Consider the following 11,850-nt stretch of genomic DNA (forward strand, 5'->3'; position numbering starts at 1 on the left):
CTTTAGAAGCACCCTTTCTCTAATACAAAGCTTAATTTGGATTTCTAAGATGCTGGTTAAATAGAGATATCTCAATAGGACATTAAGACCATTCCCAATACAAGACTCAATTAAAAAACTCTAAGAGCCACCTAAGATTTTTAGAGTAAAAAAAACTTGGTCAAATGCAAAATTCAATATTTACATTTAATTATAAGATGTTTCCAAATAAAACTTAATATTTAAATTTCTTTTTGAAGAACTCAATTGTCCATTCAATATTAAAAAAACTACCCATTTAGGAAATGGTACCTATGGAACGTGTAAGTTTAAGTTTTTAAAATGCTATGTTGGAATTGACTTTTGAATAGATGATGTCAATAGTGTCATTTAGGAAAGATAATCTCAATTTAGAGTTGACGAGCATCTCCGATGCAAAACTCAATCTTAAAGCATCTCCAATGCAACACTCAAGAGAGTCTCTAAAACTTATATTTTAACTATAAAACTAATTGATTTGTTTATGTGACACTTATAGTTCCTCGAGAAGACACTTTAAATTTAGAGTGCCCTAAAATAACCACCGCCACCTTATTTCAGAAATCCAAGTTAGATTCGGCATTGGAGATGGTTTTTAAAGAAAAACTCTAAGAAAATCCTATTTTGACACTCTAAGTTGTAAAGTTTGAGTGATAATGCTCTCGAAGTGCCCTATAGGATTTTTTCTGAGCTTTTTATTACAAGTTCTCTCGAATGCAAATATCTAATTGTCTAACTTATCATTTTACAATATAGACCAATAGAAGTTCAATAAAAAAAAGACCAATAGAAATCAAGTCTTCATATATATATCAAGGAATGAAACTTCCCGAAATTTCACCGAAATTTCGCGAAACGTTTCCTAAAATGAGATTAGGTGCACGAAATAACACTTACAACTATTTCCTGCATAGTTTCCACCGACATGATCGAAATTTCCACTGAAGTTGTGGGAAATATCGAAATTTCCACCGACATGATGGAAATTTCGACCGACATAGTAGAAGTCTAGCAAAAAAACCGGAGAAACTAATACTTGAAACATATCCATTTCTTCGTCTTTTTCATCTTCATTTCTCTTAGATCTTTCTTGATTTTTATGTTATGTTTTCCATGGTTTTTAAATCTATTTGAATGATTTACGCCTTGACTTAACTGCCTAAATTGATTTTATCTTAGTAACACCTCTAATATAACTGTGTAATTGACGATACCTTCTTAAACTAACATAGTTTGTTAATTATTATCACTAAGAATGTTATCTTTTGGGTGTTATAGCCAAAAAATTATTCAATTTTACCCCCGGAAGTAACTGTGTAATTGTTAATACTCCCTCAAACTAATAGATAATGTTAAACATCATTTTTATGCTTCATTATGGTTTAATAATCTTGTTATACATAATTGCATCATATTTCTATCATTTCTGTAGATCTGTAAGATTTCCACACTGACCGAAACATTTCTACGAAACGTTTCCACTTTTGGACCGACTGAAATTTCCACCGAAACCGAAATTTCATTCCTTGATATATATATATATGTAAATAGTTAAATATTTACTTAAAAAACTATCATGTCAACATATTAAACAAAATAATTTTAGAGATTTGGATTGAAAAACACAAAAATTGAAAAATATCTATTGCACCACATAAGAACGAAATCTCAATTGAGCCTTGAAAATTAAACATATAGAGATTTTTTGAATTTTGCGTCGGAGATGCTATTAATGCCTCTAAGTGTGCTTTAACACAGACTTTGTTCTTATTAACCTTCATATAACATAAAACTTAAAATTAAGAAAATTATAATAACCACTGGGAGGTTTTTTTTATCAGGAGTAAACTCAAAGTGATAGACTTCTCACTGCTTCCATCACTATCTTTTTGATTTATTTTAGATGTCAATCTCAATTGCTTTTAGTAGGTAAGTTGGATTGATGAAGCCTACATGATTGGAAAGTATTTAAGAAGGTTTTTGTACAAGATCCCAAGTAGATATCTTCCTATAAAAGAATATAGCCTTAAATATTGTGGGCAAAAGGTATTTGTGATGATGTTATAAATTTCTTAATTTAATTTGTTAGCTATATAGTCTACTTTAATAATCATTAATTTTGACACCCATTTTATTCGGTAATTGTAACGATTTTATGATTTCTAACTTAAAAATAAAATTTATGTCTTACTATGTACCGTAAATAGAAATTTTGATGAAAATTTGCATATATTAAATGATGTAAACGCTATTTTGATAAAATTAATTGTTATTCAAAGTGTTGGAACAATTCAATTCCACGGTCTTCTGAATCAAAGACTCAGAATAAGTGTAAATCAAGTGTAAGATAAGTTGGAATTCATATTTTTGTTAGACTTCAATATTGGGCAATTTTGCAGAAATGTAAGGAGGACAAGAATTTTTTTTTGGATTGAGTGGTTCGTGGTACCCACACCACAAAGTCTAGTTAAAAATATCTTGAATATTATTATCATTCTTAACGCGTCTTGAGGAAGCTCGTCTTGTTCTTCTCTCTACTGATGACTATAAACTCATCCTCTATTTTCTCTCTCTCTACATCTATCTCTTTACCAACTTTTTTAATAAACAAACAAAAGGTCAGTAAATGTCTTCCATTTTTCATTTCATTATTGCCTCACAAATCAATTCAATCGGCTATTCTCTTTGTGTTTCTATTAGCTAGCTAGCTGGCTTCTTTATCCCAAATCCCCATTGACTCAGTTCTTCAGTTTTTATATGTTTCTCTAATTGAATGAATTTGTCAAAACAGACACACGGAGAAAGAAATAAAAAATAAAATAGAACCCACTTTGTATTTGTTCTAGATAACTCTGGGTTTTCAAGATTTCTTGATTTTGGTTGGAAAGTTAGGAGATCAGAAATAGTTCTGCTTTTCTAGGTATGGGTTGGTGGTAATCATGATGATGAATTTGTGTTTTTGTCTTTGACAGTTCAAATGGATCTGTGAGGTATTACCATCATCTGTTATCTTCTTCATCTTTCTGTCATGGGTATTTGATTTCATATTGGAATTTTTATTTGATTGTTGCTGTTAAGTAAAACCCTAGTTGTATTTGTTCAAGCAGAGCTAAAAGATTTATCTACTTGTTAAAAACCCTAGTTTCTAGCTCAGGAAGATCTAATAATTTTCATCTTCAATTGTTTCTAAAGATGGGTATTCTAAAACTTGTTTTCCTTATATGGGTTTCATCCGTTTTATCTTTTGTCCATCTCTCTATTGGATTTGATCCTACTGATAATTACTTGATAGATTGTGGATCACCTACCAACACAACAGTGGGTAATCTTGTTTTTCTGCCAGATAGTTCTAGTTCTCCAATGCTTTCGACCTCCAAAGACATTTTAGCGAATACGAGTTCGAGCTCAGTAGCTTCTTCTTTCGGTTTACCTCTTTATCAAACTGCTCGAATTTTCAATGGGACTGCAACTTATAACTTTCCAATTAAAAAGGCTGGTAGGCATTGGATTCGACTATACTTTTATCCGTTTGTTTATCAAAACTACAATATGAGTACTGCTATCTTCTCTGTGTCGACACAACAATTTGTTCTTCTCAGCAAATTCCAAATACAGAATTCCTCCATTGTTAAAGAGTTTTCTGTGAATATAGCTTCAGGAAACCTCATTCTCACCATTAGTCCTTCTAGCAATTCGTTCGCCTTCTTAAATGCATTGGAAGTAGTTTCGGTCCCTGATGACCTTATTGCCGATGATGCTCAAACTTTTAATCCGAGAGGCTCGTTTAAAGGTCTGATAAATCAAGCATTGGAGACAGTTTGGAGAGTGAATATGGGTGGCTCATTAGTCAGCCCCATGAATGACACTCTTGGTAGAACCTGGGTTCCTGACAATAAGTTTTTATTGAACATGAATCCTTCAAAACCGAAGCTTGGGACGGTCAAATATATCGACGGGGGGTCTACGCGAGATATCGCTCCTGATGGTGTATATGGCTCTGCAAGGGAGACGAACCCAAATGGTGATCCGACTAACAATTCTAATATGACATGGGTTTTTGATGTGGATCCTGCGTTTCAGTATCTGATACGGTTTCACTTCTGTGATATAGTTAGTTCTACTGCTAACCAGCTCTCTTTCAATGTTTACTTGAATTCCTTGTATGTATATCAAAATTTCGAGCTTGGGAGTATAACATCCAATACCTTGGCCGCTCCTGTTTTTAGGGACTCAGTCACATCAACGATTACCAATCCTAAGCTCTATGTAAGTATCGGTCCTTCTGGTTCGGTAGCTGATACTTTCCCAAATGCTATCTTAAATGGGCTTGAGATAATGAAAATGAATGATTCTAATGGTAGTCTTGGTCGTGAACCGTTCACACCCTCTTCCAATTCTGGCTCGACGTCGAAGATTGGAATTATTGTAGGAGTAGTAGTTGGAGTGATAGTTCTTTTGGGTTTCATCATAGTTTTGTTTTCTATTCGACGAATACGGAGAAGAAGAAGAATGGAGAAGCTTCAGCAAGATAAGTCTTGGGTTCCTTTCTCCATGAACGGGGGAAACACAAACACCACAGGAAGGAAATATAACGGTGGAGCTAATACTGCCACAAATCTCAGTTACCGAATTCCATTAGTGGCACTAATAGATGCCACAAACAACTTCGATGAGAGTTGGGTTATAGGTGTAGGTGGATTTGGAAAAGTTTATAAGGGAGCTCTTGTTGATGGCACAAAAGTGGCAGTAAAGAGAGGAAACCCGCAATCTCAGCAAGGTCTTGCAGAATTCTTGACTGAAATTGAGATGTTATCACGTTTTCGTCATCGCCATTTAGTCTCTCTGATTGGGTACTGTGATGAACGGAATGAGATGATCTTGGTTTACGAGTATATGGAAAATGGAACACTCAAAGGTTTTCTATATGGTTCAGATGCCCCGTGCTTGAGTTGGAAGCAGAGGCTTGAAATATGCATTGGATCAGCTAGAGGACTTCATTACCTTCATACTGGTTCTGAAAAGGCGATCATCCATCGAGATGTAAAATCCGCAAATATATTACTTGACGAAAATCTCATGGCTAAAGTTGCAGATTTTGGGTTATCAAAGGCAGGACCTGAACTTGATCAGACCCATGTTAGCACTGCAGTTAAAGGAAGTTTTGGCTACTTAGATCCAGAGTATTTCAGAAGACAACAGTTGACAGAGAAATCAGATGTTTACTCTTTTGGGGTTGTTTTATTTGAAGTTTTATGTGCAAGACCTGTTATTGATCCCTCTCTTCCTAGAGAGATGGTGAATTTAGCAGAATGGGCAATGAAATGGCAGACAACTGGACAAGTAGAAAAAATAATCGATCCTAAGCTCATCGGTCTAGTAAGACCAGACTCGCTTAGAAAATTCGGAGAAACAGCAGAGAAATGTCTGTCTGAATATGGGGCCGATCGTCCATCAATGGGAGATGTATTATGGAATCTCGAATATGTTCTTCAACTTCAAGAAGCAGTTCTACCCGGTGATCCTGATGAAAACAGCACTAATCAGATAGGTGAACTTGCCCTAGAAGTTGAAAATGTTGATACTACTGCTACTGTTTCTGCTATGCAAGCAGAGTTTGGGGATGATCTTTCAGGTGTATCAATGAGTAGAGTTTTCTCGCAGATGGTTAAAGCAGAAGGAAGATAATCTAATAATTGAAGATGGTCTATCTTTCAAGAATAGTCCCACATGGATCACAGTTTAAAGCATCGTGTTTAGGGGTTACGAACTCTGTTGTCATTGTGTGCCGAGAAATGAGCTCTGAACCAAGAACGATGTAATTCTCGTTTGTACAGCACAGAAGAGGTGCATTAAGGTTAGTGATTGACACGGGTGAAGCAACTTAAAGTCCCGCAACAGAGTTTGTTGTTGTATAATTATGAATTACCACGGTAAAGAAGTACTGTTCTATAACTTGATAAGCTTTTGTGTAACTATATTAATTTGTTTCATTGTGTTTTGTGTTTTTCAACATGATACTATTAGCTTTCCTTGTTACAAAGGAAAAATAGCATTCACTTTGTTTGCTATATACCTGTGATTTTGAAGTCTTTTTAACTTGGGTGGAATCTTGTCAACCTTTGCATTATGCAAATAGTGGTCACTATCTCCTCTAGGTTGATGCTTTGGCAGCATGTGACATCTTGATTTTCAGCTCAAGTCCCATTTTGAAAGAGAGAGAGAGAGAGAGAACTGTCATAGTGGCAATTGGGTATCTCTCAACCTTGTGATGCTATCCTAAGGTGATTGATTGTCATGTTAGGCTGACCACCCACCTTTGCCTTTTTGGTCTTGGTAAAAAAAGACATGCCTTTTTGCTAATGTATGCCTTCACTCTTGCAGCTCCCACGGACTACGCAGTCGACACTGCTCATGTATGGTTTCACTCTTGGCGCCTCCACGGACCAGGCAGTCCGAGGACACTAGGACTTGCCTAGTCCTTGGGAGAGTTAAGAGAGAAGGCAGGCCTTAGTAAAAGATGGGGCGCCTATAGAAGCTCCACTGTTTTTTTTTTCAAATGTTATTATGTTCAAATTTGGGCTCCATTGGTCTGAGACTCCACCTGTAACTAAAGTGGGCTTCATAATTTCAGGTAGTGCCTTTAACATTTCCTAACTATAGTTTGGGTAATGTGCTTCATATCTTTTTTTTTGTTAAGTTAATAGAAGGAAACTAAATAGAACTGGAAATAAAAGAAGGCAAGTCGTCCCAAATCTTCCTCTGGCAATTCTTCCTCCCCCATTTAGCCAATGCGTCCGCTATCAAGTTGTAATCTCTAGGACTGTAGGATAATTTCGACTCGGTAAATCTGTCCTTCAGTTGTAAAATTTCGAACAGATGTTTCCAAGATGGCCATTGAGTGGTGAACGTTTGATCTTCCAGAAATGAAATGATATTCAGATTGTCACTTTCTATATTGCACGTGAGATATCTTGCGGTTAATCGCCCACATAAGAGCCTGTTTGATTGCTAGACATTCACATTCTTCCGCATTTTGACCTCTGGTAGTGTCTGCAAGAGCTGAGATGAAGTTAGCATCCGAATCATAAATGATACATCCAATTCCTGCTGGCTCAGATAAATCTGTAAAAGAGGCGTCACTGTTGATTTTTATAAACGGTGTCGATGGAGGGCTCCATTTTTTATTCTTTGGTTCTTTGATCTTCGTGGTTACTTTTAATGGTTCTATTGTAGAAGCTTGTATCATTTGTATGACCTGCATTGGAGATTGTTTTTTGGATGTGAAACAAGCCTCACATCTCGCTTTCCAGATAAACCATAAAATTTTTGCATACAAAGTTGTGAGATCCTCATCCAGATCCTTCCACATAAGGATCCATAGTTTAACTGACTGTATATGATCCGTTCGAACCTGAATATAGAACCAAATCGCTTTGGCATAGTGACATTGTAACAACACGTGATCTATAGTTTCATTAGTCTCACAATTCATACAAGAGTATATATTACCAATAAATTTACCTATTTTATCTCTCACTGGTAGACTATTGGAGCAGCATTTCCATAGAAAAAGTTTTGTCCGTGGTATAATATTCATATCTTATGTATGAAACCAAGCTCAAGTTATGTTTCATATCCCCTTAATTTGAGACTACACCAAGATTACTCTAAGAGTACTTTTTTTCTTTTTATTCTGACTTCGATTGAGAGGTCATTAACCATTCGAGATACGGAGAGACATTATTCCAAGTTTTAGCACTATGAACATTCAAAATAATAGTTTGTATTACGGGTAGCTAGTTATTTTTGTTGAAAGAAGGGTAGCTAGTTAACTAGTTATGAATAATGAATCTAGTTATAAGAATATGATAGTTCAACAAAAAAAAAAAGTTATAAGAATATGATGAAAATAATGTTAAAGTAGCTAGTCATTCATAATCACTAACTAATGGATGCTTAATTAAGAGTAAAATGATGAAGTTTAATAAATGTTTTAGATTAAAATGGAAAACAACAATTGGAGAGGTTGTCTAATCTTTCCTCTGGTTGGTAAAACACACCATGATAGATACCATTTTAGTGGTTGAAGAAAAGATTGAGAAAGTTGATGCTAGTTTGTAGCACCTAGTGATTCCTCACTTCACTTTTACCCTAACAATTTGTGATTCCTTAACAATTAAGATTGTTTCTCTTTTAATAAGAAAAGATGAAAGAGATGGAACAGTTGAAATCCTCCCCAAAAGGCATTTCAAAGGCTAGAAGTAAAAAACATGAAAAGGGAGGAAAAGAAAGAATATACTAGAATAAATAGAGAGAAACAAATGACCAAGCAGCAAATCGACTTTGGTGATTATACATAATGACTTAGAAGCTTTTATACATCCTAAGAAGTTTTTATACATTCTAAGAATGTTTTTTCCTGAAAAAACTTTTTGGTTATCTCATTTTTCGGTTATACAATACTGCTTCAGTATTTCATCAAAAAAAAAAAAAAAATCCTTCAGTAACAAATATTACAAATTTCGGTCATGATATATGGTTAAAAGATTCTTTGTTTGTTTTAACTTTTTTTAAGGATTGGTAGCTATTGGTATCTTGAGTGCCAAAGTCTAGTAATGGTTGAAGTATCATGATTATTCATTTACAAAAAATTAATTAGTTTGGTAAAGAAAAATTTCGACTTCACTTAAGTTAAAATTTGGCTTTATTTTAAAGTTTTTTTTTTTTTTTTTTTTTTTTTTACTTTTGATTTCAAAGTTAAGTTACTTAGTTTAGAAGTAGACATGAATATTACTTGACTAATCATTTTTGTCTACTTTTGTTCCACCATAATAAAAGCATTTGACTAATATACGCTTCAGAGCTAGATAAAAGAATTTAGGGTGTGTTTGATATCACCTATTTCCACGAAAATAAAAGAATTTCCGTGGAAATAGGTGTTTCCACCGCTTGGTGCGAAGTATAATTTTATGGCTTTAATTCCTAGAGAACCTATTTCCATGAAATAATCCAATTTAATTCCTTGCCCCCCCTTTGGAATTGTAGGGTTGTGGTGTCACGTAGTGTCCTAAGCGGAATCTCAGACATCTCATGTCTAACACTAGTAGGTCCCAAGATAATCCTGCATAAGCTAATAATTAAGTAAGAGTATAAGATTACCTTAATCGCTAGTTTTCCCTCGAACCTTTCCAATCGAATGTGAAGACCAAGAGCTCCAAGTGCTTCTCCTCTACTCAAGACACCCGAATGATCAATTTGATCTCCTACCTTGTAGCTAGCTAAAACTCCAATGGTGGTTTGATTAGAATAACACTTCTTCTTTAAGACTAGTTAGGTAGCTTGGGAATTAGCTCACTTTCTCTCTCTACTTGATTTTGTAGAGTAAGAAAGCTTATTGCGAAATTCCACACCTTATTCAAATCCCTAAGAGACATTATATAGAACCTTAAGTTAGAGTCCCACCCTAATTAGGTTTCTCAAAAAGTCCTTTTGAATAAGATTAAGGAAATAGTCAAAAATAGAAACTAGTTTCTATTTCTTGATTTCCTTATTATTGGTCGGCCATATTAAGCCAATCTAGACCGTGCCCCAAATCACCTCCTTTGGTGCCCATCCCAAATACCCTTCTTTTAGGACTTTTGTACTATCTTTACCTTCGGCCTATTGGACATATTTATGGGTCTAACCCATAATTTTATGTCTCGTTCCTCTAGTCATATCATTCGATCAAATTTACATTCTTATGTATAACCCGGTGTAGGATCCAATCGAAGTTAGTCGCGAATTACTTCGTAATTCGACGATCGTAGTTGGTTTCTAGCTAAACACTAAGACCCCTAAATCGTCCGGACTTGATGACCTTCTTCATCAATTGTCCTATCCGACAAATTGCTCACATTAGATCTTTGGTCGAAGGACGTCTCCTTCAGACTCCCTCTTGTACTTAGAACAAGTGCAATGCTCGATTCCCGTGTCAATATGTATCCCATCTGATACGTCACATCTTTCAGACTTTCTTGATCCCGTGTACAACTGTCAAAGACAAATGGTTAACTTTAATCCATTTGAGCGCAACCACGCATTTTCAGTTGCTACTCATCAAGCGGCCTTGAGACACGTTTTCCTAATGTAATTAGTGAAGGATATATCCGTTCTGCCCCTGAAGGAGGTGTCCTTCTGAAGGAGTGTCCTTCGACCAAGGTAACAATGCGATCAATTTGTCAGCTAGGATAACGATGAATAAATCATGAACATCATCCAGTCCGGTCCAATTAGGGGTTGCAATGCTTTGCTAGAAGCCGCTTACGATCGTCAGATTACTTCGGTAAATCGCGCCTAACATAGACCGGATCCTACAATGGGTTACACATAAGAGGTAAAGCTTGATCGGAGAGGTTTGATTAGTGGGAGCCAGACTAAAGATGGATTGGATCCAACAAAATAAGCCAAAAAGATTCTGATGGAGATTCAAAACAAAGATAGAATAAACCGGACTTAAAAGAGAATTCCGAAAGAAGGCTCATGAGGGCCGGCCATAAGATGGCCGACCAACATAAGTGGGTCGTCAAAGACGAGCCATAAGGGGCTGATTTAGATGGCCACACTTAGGGGAAACCCTAATTCCCTTAAAAGGGTATTAAGGGAAGATAGGGTTATTACCTTTTCTAAGGGTCTTTAGGAATCCTTGTTTGAGTGAAACTCTTACTAGGAATTCCCTATATAAGGACCAGTCAGGGTTCAGAGAAGGTGTGGAATTTTCTCAGAAGAAAATCACTCTCTTCAAACAACTATTGGAGATAGAGAGGGTTTTAGAAAAAAAGCTCCCATTCTATCTATCTACTCAAGAAGAAAGGTTCTTCTCAACCTTCAATTAAGTTATAACAGACATTAAGGAAGGGAGATCAAGTTAACCTACTCGGTGTCTCAAGTAGAGGAGCGACAATTTTGGAGCTCTTGATCTTCACAAAGGATTGGAAAGGTTCGAGGGAAAAATTACGTTTAAGGATAGTTTTTCCCGATTCTAGTTCTTATTAGTTCTTGTATGATCCTGGTTAACTAGTGTTAAACATTAGATGTTTGAGATTCTGCTTACAACATTAGTTAGAGTGTTAGATTCATACAAAATCCAATAGTGGCATCACGAGTCAGTTGCACGAACTAGCTTTGACTAGACGAATTAGATTCGAACTTGATTGATTAGATGTTGATGTTTGAATAAGAGATTTAAGCATAAATTCGATTAGTTTAAATTAGTTTTGAACATAATCAGGTAGAAATTGAAAGGATTTCAATGCATAAAACTTTAAAATTCTTTGATTTTGAAGATAGTTTTCGAATGAGAGATGAAAAGTTGATTGAACAATAAAAAACAGCAGCAAAAATCGTTTTGGAGAAGAAGAAAAAGGACTGGAACGGCAGTTTCTATTTTTAAAAATAAAAACTGCACATCCCGGACCAGCCAGGACGCGTCTGGCCGGTCCGAGCATTTCGGGAAGCTATTCCCGAGAAACGGGAATAGCGACTGGGTAATCCCAGTCCGAACCGAACTGGGAGTCTAAGACACGGAAGTCTCGGACATCCCAACTGAAGGAGTTGAAGGAGATGTCCTTCGACCAAGATGGCAATGCGAGCAATATGTCGGCTAGGACAATTGATGAAGAAGATCATCAAGTCCGATTGATTTAGGGGTCGTAGCGTTTAGCTAGAAACCAACTACGATCTTCGAATTACGAAGTAATTCGCGGCTAACTTCGATCGGATCCTACATCGGGTTACACATAAGAATGGGTATTTAATCGGATGATATGACTAGTGGGAGTGTGATATAACATT

At 35.8% G+C, this 11,850-nt stretch overlaps 1 pseudogene across 1 annotated transcript; it reads left to right on the top strand.

Annotated features, from left to right (window-relative positions):
• Positions 1 to 2,368: 2,368 nt before the first annotated feature.
• LOC147567915 (receptor-like protein kinase HERK 1 pseudogene) lies at positions 2,369 to 6,008 on the top strand (annotated as a pseudogene). The gene has a single exon (XR_015230901.1). The product of XR_015230901.1 is annotated as a receptor-like protein kinase HERK 1 pseudogene (transcript).
• Positions 6,009 to 11,850: the final 5,842 nt, after the last annotated feature.

Source organism: Eschscholzia californica, unplaced genomic scaffold (genome assembly GCF_041429995.1).
Source record: "Eschscholzia californica isolate CP2 unplaced genomic scaffold, dmEscCali1.0.p SCAF_1, whole genome shotgun sequence".
Lineage (NCBI taxonomy): Eukaryota > Viridiplantae > Streptophyta > Magnoliopsida > Ranunculales > Papaveraceae > Eschscholzia > Eschscholzia californica.